The following is a 27,611-nucleotide window of genomic DNA, read 5'->3' on the forward strand; positions in this document are numbered from 1 at the left end:
CGTCAAGTCAACCTAAGTGTATTGCGTGTGTAAATCTGGCTTACACCCATTGTATTCGAACGTTAGAATCTATCACACCCGATCATCACGTGGTGCTTCGAAACAATGAACCTTCGCAATGGTGCACAGTTAGGGGGAACACTTTCTTGAAATTATTGTGAGGGATCATCTTATTTAAGCTACCGCCGTTCTAAGCAAATAAGATGTAAAACATGATAAACATCACATGCAATCAAATAGTGACATGATATGGCCAATATCATTTTGCTCCTTTTGATCTCCATCTTCGGGGCTCCATGATCATCGTTGTCACCGGCATGACACCATGATCTCCATCATCATGATCTCCATCATCGTGTCTTCTTGAAGTTGTCTCGTCATCTATTACTTCTACTACTATGGCTAACGCTTTAGCAATAAAGTAAAGTAATTACATGATGTTTATGTTGACACACAGGTCATAAATAAATTAAGACAACTCCTATGGCTCCTGCCGGTTGTCATACACATCGACATGCAAGTCGTGATTCCTATTACAAGAACATGATCAATCTCATACATCACATATATCATTCATCACATCCTTTTGGCCATATCACATCACAAGGCATATGCTGCAAAAACAAGTTAGACGTCCTCTAATTGTTGCTGCAAGTTTTTACGTGGCTGCTATAGGTTTCTAGCAAGAACGCTTCTTACCTACGCCAAAACCACAACGTGATATGCCAATTTCTATTTACCCTGCATAAGGACCCTTTTCATCGAATCCGATCCGACTAAAGTGGGAGAGACAGACAACCGCTAGCCACCTTATGCAACCAGTGCATGTCAGTCGGTGGAACCAATCTCACGTAAGAGTACGTGTAAGGTCGGTCCGGGCCGCTTCATCCCACGATGCCGCCGAATCAAGATAAGACTAGTAACGGCAAGTAAATTGACAAAATCGACACCCACAACAACTTGCGTTCTACTCGTGCATAGAAACTACGCATAGACCTAGCTCATGATGCCACTGTTGGGGATCGTAGCCGAAATTTAAAATTTTCTACGCATCACCAAGATCAATCTATGGAGTAATCTAGCAACAAGGGGAAGGAGAGTGCATCTACATACCCTTGTAGATCGCTAAGCGGAAGTGTTACAAGAACGCGGATGAAGGAGTCGTACTCGTAGCGATTCAGATCGCAGTTGATTCCGATCTAAGCGCCGAACAACGGCGCCTCCACGTTCAACACACGTGCAGCCCAGTGACGTCTCCTACGCCATGATCCAGCAAGGGGAGAAGGAGAGGTTCGGGAAGACTCCGTCCAGCAGCAGCACGACGGCGTGGTGGTGGTGGAGGAGCGCGGGACTCCAGCAGGGCTTCGCCAAGCACTACGAGAGACGAGGAGGGAGAGGGGTAGGGCTGCGCCAACATGGGAAGAACTTCGTGTGTTGGGCTGCCCCTTTGCCTCCACTATATATAGGGGGAGAGGGAGGGCTGCGCTCCCACCTAGGGTTCCCACCCCATGGGGTGCGGCATCCCTAGATCCCATCTAGGGTGGCGGCCACAAGGGGGAGAGGGGGAGGCGCACCTGGGGTGGGCCTTAGGGCCCAGCTGCCCTAGGGTTTGCCCCCTCCCCTCTAGGAGGCACCTTGGGCCATGGTGGGAGGCGCCCCAGCCCACCTAGGGTCTGGTCCCTTCCCACTATTGGCCCATGTAGGCCTCCGGGGCCCGTGGCCCCTCCCGGTGGACCCCCGGACCCCTCCGGTGGTCTCGGTACACTACCGGTGATGCCTGAAACACTTCCGGTGGCCAAAACCATACTTCCTATATATCAATCTTTACCTCCGGACCATTCCGGAACTCCTTGTGGCGTCCGAGATCTCATCCGGGACTCAGAACAACATTCGGTAACCGCGTACATACTTTCCCTATAACCCTAGCATCATCGAACCTTAAGTGTGTAGACCCTACGGGTTCGGGAGTCATGCAGACATGGCCGAGACAACTCTCTGGTCAATAACCAACAGCGGGATCTGGATACCCATGTTGGCTCCCACATGCTCCACGATGATCTCATCGGATGAACCACGATGTCAAGGATTCAATCAATCCCGTATACAATTCCCTTTGTCTATCGGTATGATACTTGCCCGAGATTCGATCGTCGGTATCCCGATACCTTGTTCAATCTCGTTACCGGCAAGTCTCTTTACTCGTTCGGTAACACATCATCCCGTGATCAACTCCTTGGTCAAATTGTGCACATTATGATGATGTCCTACTGAGTGGGCCCAGAGATACCTCTCCGTTTACACGGAGTGACAAATCCCAGTCTCGATTCGTGCCAACCCAACAGACACTTTCGGAGATACCCGTAGTGCACCTTTATAGCCACCCAGTTACGTTGTGACATTTGGCACACCCAAAGAACTCCTATGGTATCCGGGAGTTGCACAATCTCATGGTCTCAGGAAATGATACTTGACATTAGAAAAGCTTTAGCATACGAACTACACGATCTTTGTGCTAGGCTTAGGATTGGGTCTTGTCCATCACATCATTCTCCCAATGATGTGATCCCGTTATCAATGACATCCAATGTCCATGGTCAGGAAACCATAACCATCTATTGATCAACGAGCTAGTCAACTAGAGGCTTACCAGGGACATGGTGTTGTCTATGTATCCACACATATATCTGAGTTTCCTATCAATACAATTCTAGCATGGATAATAAACGATTATCATGAACAATGAAATATAATATAATAATAACTAATTTATTATTGCCTCTAGGGCATATTTCCAACAGGTCAATCTCCATGAACATCTTCACCAGCACCATCTCCTCTCAAACCCGAGTTCATCTCTTGTATCCAATTCTTGTCTCCAAGTCTGGGATTGGTACCTGTGGGTTGCTAATAGTGTTAATTTCTCCTTGTAGTTGATGCTAGTTGGTTTATTTGGTGGAAGATCATATGTTCAGATCCTATATGCATATTAATACCCCTCTGATTATGAACATGAATATGCTTTGTGAGTAGTTACATTTGTTCGTGAGGACATGGGAGAAGTCTTGCTATTAGTAGTCATGTGAATTTGGTATTTGTTCAATATTTTGATGAGATGTATGTTGTCTCTCCTCTAGTGGTGTCATGTGAATTTACCTTCTTTGCAATCTTTTACTTTCCGATCTGTAAACCAAAAAAATACCAAAAACATTACTTTACCGTTTATCTATCAATATCAGATCTAACTTTGCAAATAACCGTGAAGGGATTGACAACCCCTTTGTCGCGCCGGGTGCAAGTTGGTGTTTGTTTGTGCAGGTATTCGGTGGCTTGTTGCGTTGTCTCCTACTGGATTGATACCTTGGTTCTCAAAAACTGAGGGAAATACTTACTCTACTTTGCTGCATCACCCTTTTCTCTTCAAGGGAAAAACCAACACAAGCTCAAGAGGTAGCATGCCATATTTAACGTGAATGCGGCTGTCTCTAATGCATATCCCCAAAATGATAGTGGTAAATCGGTAAGAGACATCATAGATCGCACCATATCTAATAAAGTGCGGTTACGACGTTCGGACACACCATTACGCTGTGGTGTTCCAAGTGGCGTGAGTTTGAAACAATTCCACATTGTTTTAAATGAAGGCCAAACTCATAACTCAAATATTCACCTCCGCGATCAGATCGTAGAAACTTTATTTGCTTGTTACTATGATTCTCTACTGCACTCTGAAATTCTTTGAATTTTCAAATGTTTGAGAGTTGTGTTTCATTAAGTAAATATACTCATTATCTACTTAAATCATCTGTGAAGGTCAGAAAATAACGATAGCCTTCGCGTGCTTCAACACTCATCGAACCGCATACATCAGTATGTATTATTTCCAATAAGTCATTAGCTCGCTCCATTGTTCCAGAGAATGGAGTTTTAGTCATCTTGCCCATGAGGCATGGTTCGCAAGTATCAAATGATTCATAATCAAGTGATTCCAAAAGTCCATATGCATGGAGTTTCTTCATGTGCTTTACACTAATATGACCTAAACGGCAGTGCCACAAGTATGTTGCACTATCATTATCAACTCAGCATCTTTTGGCATCAATATTATGAATATGTGTATCACTAAGATCGAGATTCAATAAACCATTCACATTGGGTGTATGACCATAGAAGGTTTTATTCATGTAAACAGAACAACAATTATTCTCTGACTTAAATGAATAAACGTATTGCAATAAACAGTATCTAATCATATTTATGCTCAATGCAAACACCAAATAACATTTATTTAGGTTCAACACTAATCCTGAAGGTAGAGGGAGTGTGCGATGGTGATCACATCAACCTTGGAATCACTTCTAACACACATCGTCACCTCGCCTTTAACTAGTCTCTGCAACTTTTGTTTCGAGTTACTAATCTTAGCAACTGAACCGATATCAAATACCTAGGGATTACTACGAACACTAGTAAAAATACACATCAATAACATGTATATCAAATATACCTTTGTTCACTTTGCCATCCTTCTTATCAGCCAAGTATTTAGGGCAGTTCCGCTTCCAGTGACTAGTCCCATTGCAGTAGAAGCACTCAGTTCCAGGCTTGGGTCCAGCTTTGGGCTTCTTCCCGGGAGTGGAAACTTGCTTGCCATTATTCTTGAAGTTCCCTTTCTCTCCCTTTCCCTTTTTCTTGAAACTAGTGGTCTTGTTAACCATCAACACTTGATGCTCCTTATTTATTTCTACCATCGCCGATTTCAGCATCACAAGAGCTCGGGAATCATTTTCGTTATCCCTTGCATATTATAGTTCATCAAGAAGTTCTAGTAGCTTGGTGATAGTGACTAGAGAACTTTGTCAATCACTATCTTATCTATAAGATTAACTCCCACTTGATTCAAGCGATTGTAGTACCCAGACATTCTGAGCACATGCTCACTGGTTGAGCCATTCTCCTCCATCTTGTAGGCAAAGTACTTGTCAGAGGCCTGATACGTCCATTTTGCATCATGCTTTTATATCGATATTTATTGCATTATGGGCTGTTATTACACATTATGTCACAATACTTAGGCCTATTCTTTCTTATTTTACAAGGTTTACATAAAGAGGGAGAATGCCGGCAGCTGGGATTCTGGGCTGGAAAAGGAGCAAATATTAGATGCCTATTCTACACAACTCCAAAAGTCCCGAAACTTCAAGGAAGTCATTTTCATAATATATAAAAAATACTAAGCGCAAGAAGTTCCGGAGGGGGCCACACCCTGCCCATGAGGGTGGGGGCGTGCCCTACCCCCTGGGCGCCCCCCATGCCTCGTGGGCCCCCTGGTGGCCCTCCGATGCCCATCGTCTGCTATATGGAGTCTTTCGATGAGGAAAAAATCATAAGCCAACTTTCGGAATGAGACTCCGCCGCCACGAGGCGGAACCTTGGCGGAATCAATCTAGGGGTCCGGCGGAGCTGTTTTGCTGGGGAAACTTCCCTCCGGAAGGAGGAAATCATCGCCATCGTCATCACCAACGATCCTCTCATTGGGAGGGGGTCAATGTCCATCAACGTCTTCACCAGCACCATCTCCTCTCAAACCCTGGTTCATCTCTTGTATCCAATTCTTGTCTCCAAGTCTGGGATTGGTACCTGTGGGTTGCTAGTAGTGTTAATTACTCCTTGTAGTTGATGCTAGTTGGTTTATTTGGTGGAAGATCATATGTTCATATCCTATATGCGTATTAATACCCCTCTGATTATGAACATGAATATGCTTTGTGAGTAGTTACGTTTGTTCCTGAGGACATGGGAGAAGTCTTGCTATTAGTAGTCATGTGAATTTGGTATTCGTTCGATATTTTGATGAGATGTATGTTGTCTCTCCTCTAGTGGTGTTATGTGAACGTCGACTACATGACACTTCACAGTTATTTGGGCCTAGAGGAAGGCATTGGGAAGTAATAAGTAGATGATGGGTTGCTAGAGTGACAGAAGCTTAAACCCTAGTTTATGCGTTGCTTCGTAAGGGGCTGATTTGGATCCATATGTTTCATGCTATGGTTAGGTTTACCTTAATACTTTTGTTGTAGTTGCGGATGCTTGCAATATAGGTTAATCATAAGTGGGATGCTTGTCCAAGTAAGGACAGTACCCAAGCACCGGTCCACCCACATACCAAATTATCGAAGTACCGAATGCGAATCATATGAAAGTGATGAAAACTAGCTTGATGATAATTCCCATGTGTCCTCGGGAGCGCTTTTCTCTATATAAGAATTTGTCCAGGCTTGTCCTTTGCTACAAAAAGGATTGGGCCACCTTGCTGCACTTTATTTACTTTTGTTACTTGTTGCTTGTTACCAATTATCTTATCACAAAATTGTCTGTTACCTATAATTTCAGTGCTTGCAGAGAATACCTTGCTGAAAACCACTTATCATTTCCTTCTGCTCCTCGTTGGGTTCGACACTCTTACTTATTGAAAGGACTACGATAGATCCCCTATACTTGTGGGTCATCAAGGCCTCATACCTATCGACACGCGCATGAGTCTGAAATACTAATTTCAGTTCTTAGAACATCTCACATGCTCCGTGGCGTTCAAAATGTTTTTGAAGTCCCGGTTCTAAGTCATAAAGCATGACGCACTAAACTATTAAGTAGTCATGTTGCCAAACATTCATAACGTTTGCATCTGCTCCTGCAATAGGTCTGTCATCTAGCAGTGCATCAAGGCCATAATTCTTCTGTGCAGCAATGCGGATAATCCTCAAATCACGGACCCAGTCCGCATCATTGCTACTATCATCTTTCAACTTATTTTTCTCTAGGAACATATCAAAAATAGGGGAGCTATATTGTGAGCTATTGATCTACAACATAGATATGCAAAAACTATTAAGACTAAGCTCACGATAAATTTAAGTTCAGTTAATCATATTACTAAAGAACTCCCACTTAAATAGACATCCATCAAGTCATCTAAGTGATACCTGATCCAAATCAACTAACCCATGTCCGATCATCACATGAGATGGGGTAGTCATCAATGGTGAACATATCTATGTTGATCATTGATAACCCACAAGTATAGGGGATTGATGACCCACAAGTGTAGGGGATCTATCGTAGCCTTTTCGATAAGTAAGAGTGTCAAACCCAACGAGGAGCAGAAGGAAATGATAAGCGGTTTTCAGCAAGGTATTCTCCGCAAGCACTGAAATTATCGGTAACAGATAGTTTTTTGGTAAGGTAATTTGTAACGAGTAACAAGTAATAAAAGTAAATAAGGTGCAGCAAGATGGCCCAATCCTTTCTGTAGGAAAGGACAAGCCTGGACAAACTCTTATATAAAGGAAAGCGCTCCCGAGGACACATGGGAATTATCGTCAAGCTAGTTTTCATCACGTTCATATGATCCGCGTTCGGTACTTTGATAATTTGATATGTGGGTGGACCGGTGCTTGGGTATTGCCCTTCCTTGGACAGGCATCCCACTTATGATTAACCCCTATTGCAAGCATCCACAACTAAAACAGAAGTATTAAGGTAAACCTAACCATAGCATGAAACATATGGATCCAAATCAGCCCCTTACGAAGCGACGCATAAACTAGGGTTTAAGCTTCTGTCACTCTAGCAACCCATCATCTACTTATTACTTCCCAATGCCTTCCTCTAGGACAAAACAATGGTGAAGTGTCATGTAGTCGATGTTCACATGACACCACTAGAGGAAAGACAACATACATCTCATCAAAAAATCGAATGAATACCAAATTCACATGACTACTTATAGCAAGACTTCTCCCATGTCCTCAGGAACAAACGTAACAACTCACAAATAATATTCATGTCCATAATCAGAGGGGTATTAATATGCATAATGGATCTGAACATATGATCTTCCACCAAGTAAACCAACTAGCATCAACGACAAGGAGTAATCAACACTACTAGCAACCCACATGTACCAATCTGAGGCTTTGGGGCCAAGATTGGATACAAGAGATGAACTAGGGTTTGAGAGGAGATGGTGTTGGTGAAGATGTTGATGGAGATTGACCGCCTCTCGATGAGAGGATCGATGGTGATGAGGTCGGTGACGATTTCCCCCTCCCAAAGGGAAGTTTCCCCGGCAGAACAGCTCCGCCGGAGCCCTAGATTGGTTCCGCCTTGTGGCGGCGGAGTTTCATCCCATGAGCTTGCTTATGATTTTTTCCTGGACGAAAGACTCCATATAGCCAAAGATGGGCATCAGAGGGCTGCCAGGGGGCCCACGAGGCAGGGGGCGCGCCCAGGGGGGTAGGGCGTGCCCCCCATCCTCATGGATGGTGGGTGGCCCCCTTTGGTACTTCTTTCACCCAATATTTTTTATATATTCTGAAAACTTTCTCCCGTGAAGTTTCAGGACTTTTGGAGTTGCGCAGAATAGGTCTCTAATATTTGCTCCTTTTCCAGCCCAGAATTCCAGCTGCCGGCATTCTCCCTCTTCATGTAAACCTTGTAAAATAAGAGAGAACAGGCATAAGTATTGTGACATACTATGTAATAACAGCCCATAATGCAATAAATATCGATAAAAAAGCATGATGCAAAATGGACGTATCAACTCCCCCAAGCTTAGACCTCACTTGTCCTCAAGCGGAAGCCAAAATCGAAAAATATGTCCACATGTTTAGAGATAGAGGTGTCGATAAAATAAAATATGGACATGAGGGCATCATGATCATTCTTAGAACAACAACATATATATATATATTGTCATATGAATTCTTATGCTAGAGTAACAATTCATTCACAATTTCAAGTATGAATCTGAAACTTCATTGAGAACCAACAAACTACAATCTCACTCGTTGAAGCAATTGCAATTTATCATAACATAGGAAAGAGTCAATATAAGAGCTTTTCATCAAGTCCACATACTCAACCATCATTTAGTCTTTCACAATTGCTAACACTCACACAATACTTCTGGGTATGAAGGTTTAATCGGACACAGAGAAAGATAGGGGCTTATAGTTTTGCCTCCCAACCTTTTACCTCAAGGGTAATGTCAACAATAATAGTTCATGAAAACTCACATCCAATTAGCTATATATATCAGGATCTTTCCAACACATTGTGCTTGCCAAAGGATAAAATGTAAACAGGAAAGGTGAAGATCACCGTGACTCTTATATGAAGTATAAGACAAGAATAAAAGATAGGCCCTTCGCAGAGTGAAGCAAAGGTTGTCATGTGATTTTATGGTTGGATGCACAAAGTCTTGATGCGAAAGATTGTCACTTTATATTGCCACTTGTGATATGGACCTTTATTATGCAGTCCGTCACTTTTATTTCTTCGATATCACAAGATCGTATAAAGCTTATTTTCTCCACACTAATAAATCATACATATTTAGAGAGCAATTTTTATTGCTTGCAACGATGACAGCTTACTTGAAGGATCTTACTCAATCCATAGGTAGATATGGTGGACTCTCATGGCAAAACTGGGTTTAAGGATATTTGGAAGCACAAGTAGTATTTCTACTCGGTGCAAAGAATTTGGCTAGCATGAGAGGGAAAGGCAAGCTCAACACGTTGGATGATCCATGACTATATAATTTATCTCAGATGTAAGAAAACATAACCCATTACGTTGTTTTCCTTGTCCAACATTAACTCTTTAGCATGTCATATTTTAATGAGTGCTCACAATCATAAAAGATGTCCAAGATAGTATATTTATATGTGAAAACCTCTCTTTCTTTATTACTCCCTATTAATTGCAACGATGACCAAAACTATGTTTGTCAACTCTCGACAACTTTTACTCATCATACTCTTTATATGTGAAGTCATTACTCTCCATAAGATCCATATGATCTCTTTATTTCTTTTTATTCTTTCTCTTTTATTTTAATTCCCTCAAGATCATAGCAAGATAATCAAGCCCTTGATTCAACACTAATCTTTATTATATATAGTTCACGGACTCGATTACATAGAAGAATCATAAAGGAAAACTAAAACCTAGATCATACTAAAACTTTATTCTACTAGATCAAGATATTACCAAGAGGATCGAACTAGGAAAAATGGTAAAGATAAAAGTGTGATGGTGATATGATACCGGGGCACTCCCCCAAGCTTGGCAGTAAGAAAGAAATCTTTATTATATATGAGGATCGAACAAGTAACACTCTTTTTCATATTTTCATAACAAAGAAATATAACATTAGAAGGGATGACCGAGTTTGGAATAGCCGAGCTGTGTAGTTCGCCCATCGTGAATCCCTCTCGGAAACGAGACGTAACTTCTTGATCCTCCTCCATGGCATCTATCCTTTTCAAGTCGGCCTCCATCTCTTCCTCAGTTGATGGACCAAAGTGGTCAGCATCGCTGTTTGCTCTTGGCCCTGGTATCGGATGAGACACCTGACTCTCCCCGACTGACTCTTGAGAAGACATCTTGCTCTAAATATGCAGCAGAAACAACTCGAATAAAAAACAGAGGATGTTTGCGTGGTACGGTGGTCAAAACCTTCGGGAGATTATATAATGAATTTTTACCGACCAAAAGAAGTATCGTGCATGAAATCGGAGTCCGGAGAGCACACGAGGTGCCCACGAGGTAGGGGGGCACGCCCAGGGGGTAGGGCGCGCCCTCCACCCTCGTGGACACCTCGTGTCCTTCCCGGACTGCTTCTTATTTTCCTATTTTCTTAAATATTCTGAAACGGAGAAAAATTGCTATTAGAACTGTTTTGGAGTCGGTTTACTTACCGTACCTCATACCTCTCCCTTTTCGGAGTCTGGAACGTTCTGGAAAGTGTCCCTTATGTATTCCTCCGGGGTTAAGGTTTCAATAACATTAGTTTCAACATTTATAGGATTACCTGAGATATAATGTTTGATTCTTTGACCGTTCACCACCCTCGGATTTGTGCCTTTGAAGTTGTTGATTTTTATGGCACCAGAACGATAGACATCCTCGATAACGTAAGGACCTTCCCATTTAGAGAGAAGTTTGCCTATAAAAATCTTAAACGAGAGTTGTATAACAATACATAATCACCTACATTAAACTCACGTTTTTGTATCCTTTTGTCATGCCATCTTTTAACTTTTTCTTTAAACAGTTTGGCATTCTCATAAGCCTGGGCTCTCCATTCATCAAGTGAGCTAATGTCAAAAAGCCTCTTCTCACTAGCAAGTTTGAAATCATAATTGAGCTCTTTAATGGCCCAATATGCTTTATGTTCTAGTTCAAGAGGTAAGTGACATGCCTTTCCATAAACTATTTTATGCAGAGACATGCCCATAGGATTTTTGTATGCAGTTCTATAGGCCCATAATGCATCATCAAGTTTCTTGGACCAATTCTTCCTAGATCTATTAACAGTCTTTTGCAAAAATTAATTTAAGCTTTCTATTGCTCAGTTCTACTTGACCACTAGACTGTGGGTGTAAGGAGATGCAATTCTATGATTAACATCATACTTAGCAAGCATTTTACGAAAGGCACCATGAATAAAATGTGAACCACCATCAGTCATTAAGTATCCAGGGACTCCAGACCTCAGAAAAATAACTTCTTTAAGCATCTTAATAGAGGTGTTATGATCATCACTACTAGTTGGAATAGCTTCTACCCACTTAGTGACGTAATCAACAACAACTAAAATATGTGTGTACCCATTAGAGGAAGGAAACGGTCCCATATAATCAAAGCCCCAAACATCAAATGGTTCAATAACAAGTGAATAGTTCATATGAATCTCTTGACTTCTACTAATATTACCAACTCTTTGACATTCACCACAAGACAAAACAAACTTACGGGTATCCTTGAAGAGAGTAGGCCAATAAAAACCGGATTGCAATACCTTATGTGCAGTTCTATCTCCAGCATGGTGTTCTCCATAAGCCTCGAAGTGACACTTGCGTAGGATCTGTTCCTGTTCATGCTCAGGTACACAACATCTAATATCACCATGTACTCCTTCTTTATAAAGATGTGGGTCATCCCAGAAGTAATGTCTTAAATCATAGACACACTTTTTCTTTTGCTGGTATGTGAAACTAGGTGGTATAAACTTAGGAACAATATAATTAGCATAATCAGCATACCATGGAGCAGTACGATAAGCATTTATCACAGCTAATTGTTCATCAGGAAAGCTATCATCAATAGGTAGTGGGTCATCAAGAACATTCTCTAACCTAGACAAGTTGTCTGCAACTAGGTTCTCAGCTCCCTTTCTATCAATAATATGCAAATCAAATTCTTGTAGCAAGAGAACCCATCTAATAAGTCTAGGTTTAGCATCTTTATTTTCCATAAGATATTTAATAGCAGTATGATTAGTGTGAACAGTTACTTTAGAATCAACAATATAAGGTCTGAACTTATCACAAGCAAACACAACTGCTAAAAATTCTTTTTCAGTAGTAGCATAATTTCTTTGCGCATTGTCTAGAGTTTTACTAGCATATTGAATAACATTTAATTTCTTATCAACTCTTTGTCCTAGAACAACCCCTACAACATAATCACTAGCACCACACATGATTTCAAATGGTAAATTCCAATCAGGAGGCTGGACAATAGGTGCAGAAATCAAAGCTTTCTTAAGTATTTCAAATGCTTCTACACAATCATCATCAAAGACAAAAGGAACATATTTTTGTAAGAGATTAGTCAGAGGCCTAGAAATTTTAGAGAAGTCCTTAATGAACCTCCTATAAAAACTGGCATGACCAAGAAAACTTCTTATACCGTTAATGTCCTTAGGACACGACATCTTTTCAATAGCATCAACTTTAGCTTTATCAACTTCAATACCTCTTTCAGAAATTTTATGCCCCAAGAAAATACCTTCATTAACCATAAAGTGGCACTTCTCTCAATTCAAGACAAGACTAGTTTCATCACATTTCTTCAAAACTCGATCAAGGTTGCTTAAGCAATCATCAAAAGAAGTTCCGTAAACGGAGAAATCATCCATGAAAACCTCAACAATCTTTCCACAAAAGTCAGAGAATATAGAAGTCACACATCTTTGAAAAGTAACAGGTGCATTGCATAAACCAAAAGGCATACGTCTATAAGCAAAGGTACCGAAAGGGCAAGTAAAAGTTGTATTTTCTTGATCCTCTTTTGACACAGGTATTTGAGAGAAACCAGAATAACCATCTAGAAAGCAAAAATGTGTATGTTTGGACAATGTTTCTAGCATTTGATCAATAAAAGGTAAAGGGTAATGATCATTTTTAGTAGCTTTATTTAATTTGCGGAAATCAATTACCATTCTATAACCTGTAACAATTCTTTGTGGGATCAATTCATCTTTCTCATTAGGAACCACAGTCATACCTCCCTTCTTAGGGACACAATGGACAAGACTTACCCATTGACTATCAACAACGGGATAAATTATACCCGCCTCCAGAAGCTTTAGTATTTCTTTTCTTACCACTTCTTTCATCTTAGGATTTAACCGTCGTTGGTGATCAACAACCGGTTTCGCGTCTTTCTCCAATTTTATTTTCTGCTGGCAGAGAGTGAGACTAATGCCTTTAAGATCATCAAGGGTATATCCAATAGCAGCACGGTGCTTCTTCAGAGTTTTCAATAATTTCTTTTCTTCATGCTCTAAAAGGTTAGCACTAGTAATAACAGTATATATCTCTTTCTCATCAAGATATGCATATTTAAGAGTATCAGGTAAAGGTTTAAGCTCAAACACGGGATCACCCTTAGGTGGAGGAGGATCCCCTACGATTTCAACAGGCAAGTTGTGTTTCAAAATAGGTCCCTGTTTAAAGAATACTTCATCTTTTTCCCTTCTTTCATTCATAAATATATCATTTTCATGGTCTAGCAAATATTGGTCTAAAGGATCACTAGGAGGCACAACAATAGAAGCAAGACCAATAATTTCATCTTTACTAGGCAATATTTTATCATGGGGTTGTCTACGAAATTTAGCAAAGTTAAACTCATGAGACATATCCCCCAAACCAATAGCAACAACATCCTTTTGCAATCTATTTTAGCATTAACAGTGTTCAAGAAGGGTCTACCAAATATAATGGGACAAAATTCATCTTGTGGGGAACCGAGAACAAGAAAATCAGCAAGATATTTAACTTTCCCACACAAGACTTCAACATCTCTAACAATTCCAACCGGTGAAATAGTATCTCTATTGGCAAGCTTAATTGTAACATCAATTTCCTCTATCTCAGCAGGTGCAATATCATGCATAATTCTTTATATTGGGAATGAGGTATTGCACTTGCACTAGCACCCATATCACATAAGCCATGATAGAAATGATCTCCTATTTTAACAGAAATAACATGCATGCCTACAACAGGTCTATGTTTATTTTTAGTATCGGGTCTAGCAATTCTAGCAGCTTCATCACAGAAAAAAATAACATGCCCATCAATATTATCGGCCAAGAGATCTTTAACCATAGCAAAACTAGTTTCAACTTTAATTTGCTCAGAGGGATCAGGTGTTCTAGTATTACTCTTACGAACCACAGTTGAAGCTTTAGCATGATCCTTTATTCTAACAGGGAAAGGTGGTTTCTCAAAATAAGAAGTAGGAACAACATGATCATTATAAGTGATAGTCTTGTCTTCAAGTTTAATAGGTGCAACTAATTTTACTTCAATGGGAGGATTATATTTAAACCACTTCTCCTTAGGGAGATCAACATGAGTAGCAAAGGATTCACAGAAAGAAGCTACTATCTCAGAGTCAAGTCCATATTTAGTGCTAAATTCACGGAAAGCATCGGTATCCATAAAAGATTTAACACAATCAAACTTAGGTGTTATACCTGACTCCTTACCTTCGTCGAGATCCCAATCTTCAGAGTTGCATTTAGTTCTTTCCAATAAATCCCATTTGAATTCAATAGTCTTCATCATAAAAGAGCCAGTACAAGAAGTATCGAGCATGGAGCGATTATCGAGAGAAAGCCGAGCATAATTTTTTTGAATAATAATTTCTCTTGAGAGCTCATGATTGGGGCATGAATATAACATCGACTTAAGCCTCCCCCAAGCTTGAGCGATGCTTTCTCCTTCGCGAGGCCAAAAATTATATATATAATTACGATCGCGATGAACAAGATGCATAGGATAAAACTTCTGATGAAATTCAAATTTAGTCGGTTGTAGTTCCATGATCCCATATCATCACATAGCCTAAACCATGTCAATGCCTTTACCTTCAAAGATAAAGGGAATACCTTCTTCTTGATAACATCCTCGGGCATACCTGCAAGCTTAAATAATCCACAAACTTCATCCACATAGATTAGGTGCAAATCGGGATGTAATGTTCCATCTCCTGTAAAAGGATTAGCTAGAAGTTTCTCTATCATACCCGAAGGAATTTCAAAGTAAACATTTTCAGTAGGTTCAGTAGGTTGAGGAGCAACTCTTTGATCTACTGGTCGGGGTGAAGATACCCCGAACAAGCCCCTCAAAGGATTATGTTCCATAGTAACAAGTGACAGTAAATTTCAGCACACTATATAAATTTTTCCTTACCAAATTCCACCTACCAAAGGCGCTTCACTCCCCGAAAACGGCGCCAGAAAAGAGTCTTGATGACCCACAAGTGTAGGGGATCTATCTTAGCCTTTTCGATAAGTAAGAGTGTCGAACCCAACGAGGAGCAGAAGGAAATGATAAGCGGTTTTCAGCAAGGTATTCTCTGCAAGCACTGAAATTATCGGTAATAGATAGTTTTGTGGTAAGGTAATTTGTAACGAGTAACAAGTAATAAAAGTAAATAAGGTGCAGAAAGATGGCCCAATCCTTTTTGTAGCAAAGGACAAGCCTGGACAAACTCTTATATAAAGGAAAGCGCTTCGGAGGACACATGGGAATTATCGTCAAGCTAGTTTTCATCACGTTCATATGATTCACGTTCATACTTTGATAATTTGATATGTGGGTGGACCGGTGCTTGGGTACTGCCCTTCCTTGGACAAGCATCCCAACTACAACAAAAGTATTAAGGTACTCTGATAATTTGATATGTGGCTGGACCACATATGATTAACCTCTATTACAAGCATCCGCAACTACAACAAAAGTATTAAGGTAAACCTAACCATAGCATAAACATATGGATCCAAATCAGCCCCTTACGAAGCAACACATAAACTAGGGTTTAAGATTCTGTCACTCTAGCAACCCATCATCTACTTATTACTTCCCAATGCCTTCCTCTAGGCCCAAATAACCATGAAGTGTCATGTCGTCAACGTTCACATGACACCACTAGAGGAAAGACAACATACATCTCATCAAAATATTGAACGAATACCAAATTCACATGACTATTTATAGCAAGACTTCTCCCATGTCCTCAGGGACAAACGTAACTACTCACAAATAATATTCATGTTCATAATTAGAGGGGTACTAATATGCATAATGGATCTGAACATATGATCTTCCACCAAGTAAACCAACTAGCATCAACTATAAGGAGTAATGAACACTACTAGCTGCCCACAGGTACCACTCTGAGGCTTTGGGGCAAAGATTGGATACAAGAGATGAACTAGGGTTTGAGAGAAGATGGTGCTGGTGAAGATGTTGATGGAGATTGACCCCCTCCCGATGAGAGGATCGATGGTGATGACATCGATGACGATTCCCCCTCCTGAAGGGAAGTTTCCCTGGCAGAACAGCTCCGCAGGAGCCCTAGATTGGTTCCGCCAAGGTTCCGCCTCGTGGCGGCGGAGTTTCATCCCGTGAGCTTGCTTATGATTTTTTCCTGGACGAAAGACTCCATATAGCCAAAGATGGGCATCAGAGGGCTGCTAGGGGGCCCACGAGACAGGGGGCGTGCCCAGGGGGGTAGGGCGCGCCCCCACCCTCGTGGATGGTGGGTGGCCCCCCCTCTCGTACTTCTTTCGCCCAATATTTTTTATATATTCTGAAACTTGCTCCCGTGAAGTTTCATGACTTTTGGAGTTGCGCAGAATAGGTCTCTAATATTTGCTCCTTTTCCAGCCCAGAATTCTAGCTGCCGACATTCTCCCTCTTCATGTAAACCTTGTAAAATAAGAGAGAATAGGCATAAGTATTGTGACGTAATATGTAATAACAGCCCATAATGCAATAAATATTGATATAAAAGCATGATGCAAAATGGACGTATCAAGGATCGCAAGACTTTTTGAGGGTAGAGTATTCAACCCAAATTTATTGATTCGATACAAGAGGATCCAAAGACTATTCTCAAGTATTAGCAGCTGAGTTGTCAATTCAACCACACCTGAAAGACTTAATATCTACAACAAAGTATTTAGTAGCAAACTAATATGGAAGTAACAGTTACAATGGCAAAAGTAACAATAGCAGTTTTGTAACAATTGTAATAGTGACAACGGAAAAGTAACTTAGTAAAGATCAATATGAAACAAAGTCATAGGCAATGGACCAGTGATGGATAATTATGTCGGATGGCATTCATCATGCAACAGTTATAACCTAGGGTGACACAGAACTAGCTACAATTCATCAATATAATGTAGGCATGTATTCCGTATATAGTCATACATGCTTATAGAAAAGAACTTGCATGACATCTTGTCCTACCCTCCCCTGGCAGCAGGGTCCTAATGGAAACTAAGGGATATTAAGGCCTCCTTTTAATAGAGAACCAGAACAAAGCATTAGCACTTAGTGAATACATGAACTCCTCAAACTACGGTAATCACTGGAAAGAATCCGAATTATTGTCACCTTGGGGTATGCAGATCATAACTCATAATAGGTGTCTACAACTTGCAAGATTGGATCAAGGACACAAATATATTAATGAAAACATAATAGGTTCAGATCTGAAATCATGGCACTCGGGCCCTAGTGACAAGCATTAAGCATAGCAAAGTCATAGCAACATCTATCTCAGAACATAGTGGATACTAGGGATCAAACCCTAACAAAACTAACTTGATTACATGATACAATCTCATCCAACCCATCACTGTTCAGCAAGCCTACGATGGAATTACTCACGCACGGCGGTGACTATCATGAAATTGATGATGGAGGAAGGTTGGTGATGATGATGGCGACAATTTCCCCTCTTCGGAGCCCCGAACGGACTCCAGATCTTGCCTCCCGATGAAGAACAGGGGGTGACGGTAGCTCCGTATCGTGAAACGCGATGAATCCTTCTCTCTAATTTTTTTCTCCCTGAACGTGAATATATGGAGTTTGAGTTGAGGTCGGTGTAGGTCCAGGGGACCCACAAGGCAGGGGGCGCACCCTAGGGGGGCACACCCTCCACCCTTGTGGATAGCCGGTGGGTCCCCTCTGGTTGATTCTTTTGTCAATATTTTTTATTTTTTCCAAAAATAATCTCAATGAAGTATCAGTTCATTCCGAGAACTTTTATTTCTACACAAAAATAACACCAAGGCAATTCTGCTGAAAGCAACGTTAGTCCGGGTTAGTTACATTCAAATCATGCAAATTAGAGTCCAAAACAAGGGCAAAAGAGTTTGGAAAAGTAGATACGATGGAGACATATCAACTCCCCCAAGCTTAACCCATTGCTTTTCCTCAAGCAATTCAGTTGACGAACTGAAAGTGATAAAGAAAAACTTTTACAAACTCAGTTTGATCTTGTTGTTGTAAATATGTAAAGCGAGTATTTAGGTTTTCAGCAAAGATTATGAACTAACCATATTTAGAATAACATTTAGGTCTCACATTTACTCATATCAATGGCATAATCACCTAGCAAGCAATAATAATAAATCTCGGATAAAAACACTTTTTCAAAGCGATCATGATATGATTTAACAAGATGGTACCTCGCTAGCCCTTTTTGAGACCGCAAAACATAAATGCAGAGCACCCCCGAAGATCAAGGACTGACTAGACATTGTAATTCATGGTAAAAGAGATCCAGTCACATACTTAATATCAATAAATAGCAAAGCATACAAATGACAGTGGTGCTCTCTAACTAGTGCTTTTTATAAGAGGACGATGACTCAATAATAAAATTAAATAGATAGGCCCTTCGCAGAGGGAAGTAGGGATTTGCACTGGTGCTAGAGCTTGAGCTTTTGAAACAGAGAGGAATATAATTTTGAGAGGTATGCTTTTATTGTCAAAATAACAACCAATAGGTCTTTGTATCATCCATACTAGATACATTATAGGCGGTTCCCAAACAGAATGATAAATTTTTACTCCCCCTCCACCAACAAGCACATTTCACGGCTGGTCCGAAAAAACGGGTACCGTCCAACTAACTACAATCCTAGGGGAGTTTTATTTGAAGTTATATTTTCATTTGATTTGAGAACGGAACTGGGCATCCCAGATACCAGCCACTTTCTCGTGAATGATGAGCGGAGTCCACTCATCGTGAGAATAACCCACCAAGCATGGAAGATACTAACAGCCCCCAGTCACTACATGAGCGATTCTTGCATACAAAACAGATTATTATTTGATGGTTTAGATTTTGGCACATGCAAATTTACTTGGAATGTCAGGTAAATATCTCATATAGGTAGGTATGGTGGACTCATATGGAACAACTTTGGGTTTATGGAACTGGATGCACAAGCAGTATTCCCGCTTAGTACAGGTGAAGGCTAGCAAAAGATTGAGGAGCGACTAACTAGAGAGCGACAACAGTCATAAATATGCATTAAGATTAACCAACATTGAGTGCAAGCATGAGTAGGATATAAATCATCATGAACATAAATATTGTGAAGGCTATGTTGATTTTGTTTCAACTATATGCGTGAATATGTGCCAAGTCAAGCCATTTTAAAAGCATGTTCGCACGCAAGGTAAACCATTATAAACTCGTAGCTAATTAAGCATGGCATGAGTAACTTTAATCTCTAATTGTCATTGCAAACATGTTTCATTCATAATAAGCTGAATCTAGAATGATGAACTAATCATATTTTCAAAAAAAAAAGTCGAGTTCATACCGGCTTTTCCTCATCTCAATCATTTCATTATATATCGTCATTATTGCCTTTCACTTGCATGACTGAACGGTGTGGATAATAATAATAGTGCATGTGCATTGGACTAAGCTGGAATATGCAAACATTTATTCAAAGGAGAAGACAAGGTAATATGGGCTCTCTGTTAGATCAACAATAGTGCATATGAGAGCCACTCAACATTTTCAACGTGGTCTTCTCCTCTCGACCCAAAGAAAGGAAAAATAAATTCAGAGAAACACACTGATTTTTTTTACTTTTTTTCTGAAGAAAGTGAAACAAGAATGAGAAAAACTATTTACACAGGAAAGGTCACAACAAACAAAAGAAGAACGAGAAATATTTTTGGGTTTTATTTTAATATTACGACTAACTAAACATGGAAAGGAAACCTAAAAAGAAACTACAACTATTTTTTTGGATTTTCTCAAAGTTTTTCAAACACACAAGAAGAAAGCGAGAAAAAGAAAATAAACTAGCATGGATGATATGATGAAAAAGTACGAACACCGACAACTAGAATGAGTGTGTGAACATGAATATAATGTCAGTGCGAAATACGTACTCCCCCAAGCTTAGGCTTTTGGCCTAAGTTGGTCTATGCCCACGGATCAAAGTAGCCCTCTCCTGTTTACTGAGGAGGATCCTGAGGGTTCCACTGGTTAGTGAGCTCATGTGGCTCCCACTGATAAACAGACTCCTGATAAGGATCAGGTGATGGCTCTAGCTCAGAAACTGGGGACCACGTCCTCTCCCAGTATGCATAAATGTCATCGGGCATGATGAGGTACCTGCCTCAATGAATATCGAACAAAGAAGGTGCAGGCAAAGTAATAATCTAACAAGTTTTCTCGCTGAATACTAGATTATAAATGAGTCTCGTGTCCTCATCATCACTAATAAAATCATGTGCTACCATACTGTTATAGTCTAAATATAAAGTGGATAGTTTCATCTCTCCTTCCTCTTCGTGCCTAATGGGTATGTCAAAGCATTTAGCAAGGCGGGAGGCGTACATACCTCCGAAGATAGGGCCCCACGAATGGTTTGAACTCAACCGTCGAGCAACCATAGCGCCTAAACTAGTTATATCACGAAGTAAAGCATGGCGGAAAATAGCAAGGTCAGGAGCACTAAAGCCTCCACTCTCCCCACGACCAATTAAACATCTCCCAACAAATAATGAGTAGTAGCGCAGAACAGGAAAATATAAACTAGCTACTCTTGCTTCCAACACCTTTCTCCTTTCCCCTACAATAACTTCATCAATAAAATCTTCCACATCTCTAGGACGTGGTTTATCGACGCTGCCCTCAAAAGGTAATTTACAAAAATCATAAAGCATCGTCTCCTTATGCTCATCATATAAATTTAACTCTACCGTGGGTGGTGATTTCCTAGCATGGAAGTGAAAATTTTGCACGAAGGTATTAGTGACTAGGAGGTATTGATCAGACTTATCGTGGAGGAAGTCGGTGATGCCTGCATTCTCAGCCAAATAATGTAAATCATCATAAATTCCGGCCGCCCCAAGAATGCATCACTTGGACATTCAGACGGTCGAACCTCCACGGTGTGAGGGAGGTTATACTTGGGCTTCTTCTTCTTTTCATTTTCATTTTATTTAGAACCCCGACTTGAAGATCCTTGAGGGAGTCCTGGATTAGGGGGTGTCCGGATAGCCGGACTATACCTTCGGCCAGACTCCTGGACTATGAAGATACAAGATTGAAGACTTCGTCCCGTGTCCGGAAGGGACTTTCCTTGGCATGGAAGGCAAGCTTGGGGATACGGATAGGTAGATCTCCTACCATTGTAACCGACTCTGTGTAACCCTAGCCCTCTCCGGTGTCTATATAAACCGGAGGGTTTTAGTCCATAGGGCGAAAATACAATCATACCATAGGCTAGCTTCTAGGGTTTAGCCTCTCTGATCTCGTGGTAGATCTGCTCTTGTACTACCCATATCATCAATATTAATCAAGCAGGACGTAGGGTTTTACCTCCATCGAGAGGGCCCGAACCTGGGTAAAAACATCGTGTCCCTTGTCTCCTGTTACCATCCGCCTAGACGCACAGTTCAGGACCCCCTACCCGAGATCCACCGGTTTGACACTGACATTGGTGCTTTCATTGAGAGTTCCTATGTGTCATCACTTTTAGGCCCGATGGCTCCTCCGATCATCAACGACGATGCGATCCAGGGTGAGACTTTTCTCCCTGGACAGATCTTCGTATTTGGCGGCTTTGCACTGCGGGCCAATTCGCTTGGCCATCTGGAGCAGATCGAAAGCTACGCCCCTGGCCATCAGGTCAGATTTGGAAGTTTGAACTGCACAGCCGACCTCCGCGGAGACTTGATCTTCGACGGGTTCGAGCCGCAGCCGAGCGCGCCGCACTGTCACGATGGGCATGATCTAGCTCTGCCGCCGAATAGTGCCCTGGAGGCCGCACCCGCATCAGCTCCGACCCTTAATTCGGAGCCAACTGCACCAATCGAGGATGGGTGGTTGGACACCGCCTCGGGGGCTGCAATCTCTATGGCGATCGAGCCGAACACCAGCCCTATTCTCTGCGAAGCCCATGACTCCAAGGAGCCGGACTCCTCTCCAAACTTTGAGCCCTCCGCGCCCCTACCGGTCGAACCCGATTGGGCGCCGATCATGGAGTTCACCGCCGCGGACATCTTTCAGCACTCGCCCTTCGGCGATATTCTGAATTCACTAAAGTCTCTCTCTTTATCAGGAGAGCCCTGGCCGGACTATGGTCAGCAAGGTTGGGATGCGAATGATGAAGAAATTCAAAGCCCACCCACCACCCACTTCGTAGCCACTATCGATGATTTAACCGACATGCTCGACTTCGACTCCCAAGACATCGACGGTATGGACGCCGATGCAAGAGACGATCAAGAACCAGCGCCTATAGGGCACTAGAAAGCCACCTCGTCGTATGATATATACCTGGTGGACACCCCAAAAGAAGGCAATGGCGATGGAACAGCGAAGGATGAGCCCTCCAAGAAGCAGCCTAAGCGCCGGCGTCAGCGGCGCCGCTCTAAATCCCGCCAAAGCAAAAACGGTGATTCCGGCACGGGAGATAATAACACCCCGGACAGTGCCGAAGACAACCACCTCCAGCAAGATTCAGCACAGGAGGATGGAGAAGCCAGCCCTCATGAGAGAGCGGCAGACAGAGAGGTCGAGGACGATAATTATATGCCTCCCTCCAAAGACGAGGCAAGCCTCGACGGCAATGAATTTGTCGTGCCAGAGGATCCCGTCGAACAAGAGCGTTTCAAACGCAAGCTTATGGCCACAGCGAGCAGCCTCAAGAAAAAACAGCAACAGCTTAGAGCTGATCAAGATTTGCTAGCCAACAGATGGACTGAAGTCCTTGCGGCCGAAGAGTATGAACTCGAACACCCCTCCAAGAGCTACCCAAAGCGCAGGTTGCTACCTCGATTAGAGGAGGAAGCACCTAAACCTACATCACCAGCGCATGATGCGGCCGACCGGCCACCCCGTGGCCGCGACAGAGAGGCCTCTTGGCCCTTCACTCAAGCCGCACCCCGGCGCCGCTCAAAAAATACCAAGGCACGGGAAAATGCGCCAGACCTGCGAGATATATTGGAGGACAAGGCAAGGCAAACAAGATCGATCTACGGATCGCGTGGGTGCCCCACGGCACTAGACGGTAATCGTCACTCCGGATATAGTAAATCCGGTCGGGCCGAACACAGTAGACAAAGCTCGTTTGAGCTGCATCGTGATATAGCCCAATACAGGGGCGCCGCACACCCACTATGCTTCACAGATGAAGTAATGGATCATCAAATCCCCGAGGGTTGCAAACCCGTGAACATCCAATCATACGATGGCACAACAGATCCTGCGGTATGAATCGAGTACTATCTCCTTCATATCCACATGGCCCGCGGTGATGACCTACACGCCATCAAATACCTCCCACTCAAGCTTAAAGGACCAGCTCGGCATTGGCTTAACAGCTTGCCAGCAGAATCAATTGGTTGTTGGGAGGACCTGGAAACCGCATTCCTCGACAATTTCCAGGGCACTTATGTGCGACCACCAGACGCCGATGACCTTAGCCACATAATTTAGCAGCCAGAGGAATCGGCCAGACAATTCTGGACACGGTTCCTAACCAAGAAAAATCAAATCGTCGACTGTCCGGACGCAGAGGCCCTAGCAGCCTTCATGCATAACATCCGTGATGAGTGGCTTGCACGGCACCTAGGACAGGAAAAGCCGAAATCTATGGCAGCCCTCACGACACTTATGACCCGCTTTTGCGCGGGAGAAGACAGCTGGCTAGCTCGCAGCAATAACATGACCAAGAGCCCTGGTAATTCGGATACCAAGGACAGCAGTGGCAGGTCGCGTCGCAACAAGCAAAAGCGCCGCATTAATGGCGACATTGCTGAGGATACGGCAGTTAATGCCGGATTCAGAGGCTCTAAACCCGGTCAGCGGAAAAAGGCATTCAAAAGAAATACTCCGGGCCCGTCCAGTTTGGACCGAATACTCGATCGCTCATGCCAGATACATGGCACCCCCGAAAAACCAGCCAATCACACCAACAGGGATTGTTGGGTGTTCAAGCAGGCATGCAAGTTAAATGCCAAAAGCAGAGACAAGGGGCTGCATAGCGATGACGAGGAGGAGCCCCGCCCACCAAACAATAGTGGACAGAAAGGTTTTCCCCCACAAGTGCGGATGGTGAACATGATATACGCAACCCACGTCCCCAAGAGGGAGAGGAAGCGTGCGCTAAGGGACGTATACGCGATGGAGCCAGTCGCCCCAAAGTTCAACCCATGGTCTTCCTGGCCGATCACTTTTGATCGAAGGGACCACCCCACTAGCATCCGTCATGGCGGATTCGCCGCATTGGTTCTAGACCCAATTATTGACGGATTTAACCTCACTAGAGTCCTTATGGACGGCGGCAGCAGCCTGAACCTGCTTTACCAGGATACAGTGCGGAAAATGGGCATCGACCCTTCGAGGATCAAACCCACTAAAACGACCTTTAAAGGCGTCATACCAGGTGTAGAGGCCAACTGTAAAGGCTCAGTTACACTTGAAGTGGTCTTCGGATCTCCGGATAATTTCCGAAGCAAGGAGTTAATCTTCGACATAGTCCTGTTCCGCAGTGGCTATCACGCACTGCTCGGGAGAACCACATTTGCCAAGTTCAATGCGGTGCCGCACTATGCATACCTCAAGCTCAAGATGTCAGGCCCTCGAGGAGTCATCACGGTCAATGGAAACACCGAACGCTCTCTCTGAATGGAGGAGCATACGGCGGCTATCGCAACAGAAGTACAAAGCAGCCTCTCAAGGCAATTCTCCAGTCCGGCCATTAAACGTCTGGACACCGTCAAGCGCGCCCGGAGTAACCTACAACAAGACCGCCTGGCACGTTCCGAGCAAGCGTAGAAATGTGGCCCCAACCCCAGCCCTCGTGAACTTGCGAAACCAGTGTTGCGCATACATAACTACGCTCTAGAAATACCATCGGCACAGGGGGAGGGGCACCATCACGCCATGCCCGAAACGCGGCTTAAACCGCACTAGGGGCTGCCGACTTCTTAATTTTCTCTTATTTTCAGGACTCCATTCTTCGGAAGGCTTGTCCAGCAATACAATTGACGCACATACGATACAACCAGGGAAGCAGAAAGCTACGCCGCACTATGGAACTCTAAGGTGGTCTCTATAATGAGCAATATACCTGTTTCACATAACATTCCACAGCTCGCCCCTGGAAAGGACATGTTAAATAGTCCCATCTTTTGCTTATTGCACTATTTGTATCATTCTGCTTTGATCGCAGCCTTTTTAAATAAACAATGCATAGCTTCCGTCTATTATTGCATTACTCTTTTTTACGAATATATGTTCATTAATGACATGTTGCACCCGTACACTATGGTACGGCCAATACGCCAGGGGCTTAAGTACCCCACAATACGGTGTGAGAAGTCCGAACACTTTCACAAGTGCGGCACCCCGAACTTGTAGCATTATATGCATCGGCTCCGAATCATGTCTTGGGTCAATAGTTGGGTTTGCCCGGCTCCTATGTTTTGGTACCTTACGTTCCGTTATATCGGCTAAGGTAGCACTAGGAGAACTACTGCGATTGTGCCCCAGTTGAGCTGAGCTAAGCACCTCAGTAGAGAAAGCTAAAATTGACCGTCATGATGAGGCGAGAGTTGGTCGCTGTTCGAGAGGTTTTCGAGTCCCTAAAGACTTATGCCGCTTAGAGCGAGGAGTCGGCTTTGTCCGGCCTAGGCGTGGATAGCGCCCCGAACTCGGTCTTCCGAACACTAGGGGCTTCGCCGAAATTTAAAATTATAGAATTCTATGGCTAAGTGAGAGTGTTCAAGCATTATAGTCCGATTGCCTTGTTCGTTGTGTTGAGCGCCTCCCTCGAAGGACCCAAGAATGGGAAAAAGAGCGCTCATGTTTATCCCGAACACCCCAGCACTCGTGGCACAGGGGCAGAAGCCGACGACTCGCCATCTCTCAAATTTGATAAACGGCCGCAGAGAAGGTAATATTTTAAATTTAAAAGCATTGCTTAGTGCATATGAACAAGTTTTCAACGTATTGGATCACAAATGCGAGTTTACTCAAAAAATACATCTTTGGAGCATTCATCCACTATAAGGCGGGCACCCTTCAGGACGCCCTCATAATACGCTTCCGGGACGCGATGCTCCTTGCCCGGCGGCGGCCCGTCCTTCACCAGCTTCTTCGCATCCATCTTGCCCCAGTGCACTTTAGCACGGGAAAGCGCCCTACGGGCACCTTCGATGCAGACGGAGTGCTTGATTACTTCAAGCCGTGGACAGGCATCCACCAGCCGCCTCACCAACCCGAAGTAGCTCCGAGGCAGAGCCTCTCCAGGCCAAAGCCGAACTACGAGGCCCTTTATGGCCTGTTCGGCCACCTTGTGGAGCTTGACCATTTGCTTCAGTTGGTCGCTCAAAGGCACCAGGTGTCCGGCCTCAGCATACTGAGACCAGAACACCTTCTCCGTCGAGCTCCCCTCCTCGGATCGGTAGTAGGCGGCGGCATCAGACGCACTACGGGGAAAATTTGCGAATGCTCCTGGAGAGCTCCGGACTCGGGTAAGTAACAAGTAATTCACTTTCACGTGCTTGCTTTGCATAATGAATGCCTTACCCGCCGCTATCTTATTCATTGCTTCAATTTCTTGGAGGGCTTTCTGGGCTTCGGCCTTGGCAAACTTTGCGCTTTCGAGGGCTGCCGCAAGCTCGGACACTTGCGTCTTTGAGTCAAGCTCCAAACTCTCGTGTTTTTTCATGAGAGCCTGGAGCTCTTTTTGCAGCTCCTCCACCCGCGCCTCCTGCTTCCCTCTCTTTGTGCGCTCCGCGGCCGCTCTGTTTTCGGCCTCGGACAGCGCTTTCTTAAGGGTTGCCACCTTGGTCGTGGCCCCTATAATAGCACGTTGATCCTATCATTTTTTGCAACCACATCTTCTCTATATACTTGCGCAAGGTATTACTCACCTTCCTTCTCCTCGACTTGCCTCTTGGCATGGC

The sequence above is a fragment of the Triticum aestivum genome, chromosome 2A (assembly GCF_018294505.1).
Source record: "Triticum aestivum cultivar Chinese Spring chromosome 2A, IWGSC CS RefSeq v2.1, whole genome shotgun sequence".
NCBI lineage: Eukaryota > Viridiplantae > Streptophyta > Magnoliopsida > Poales > Poaceae > Triticum > Triticum aestivum.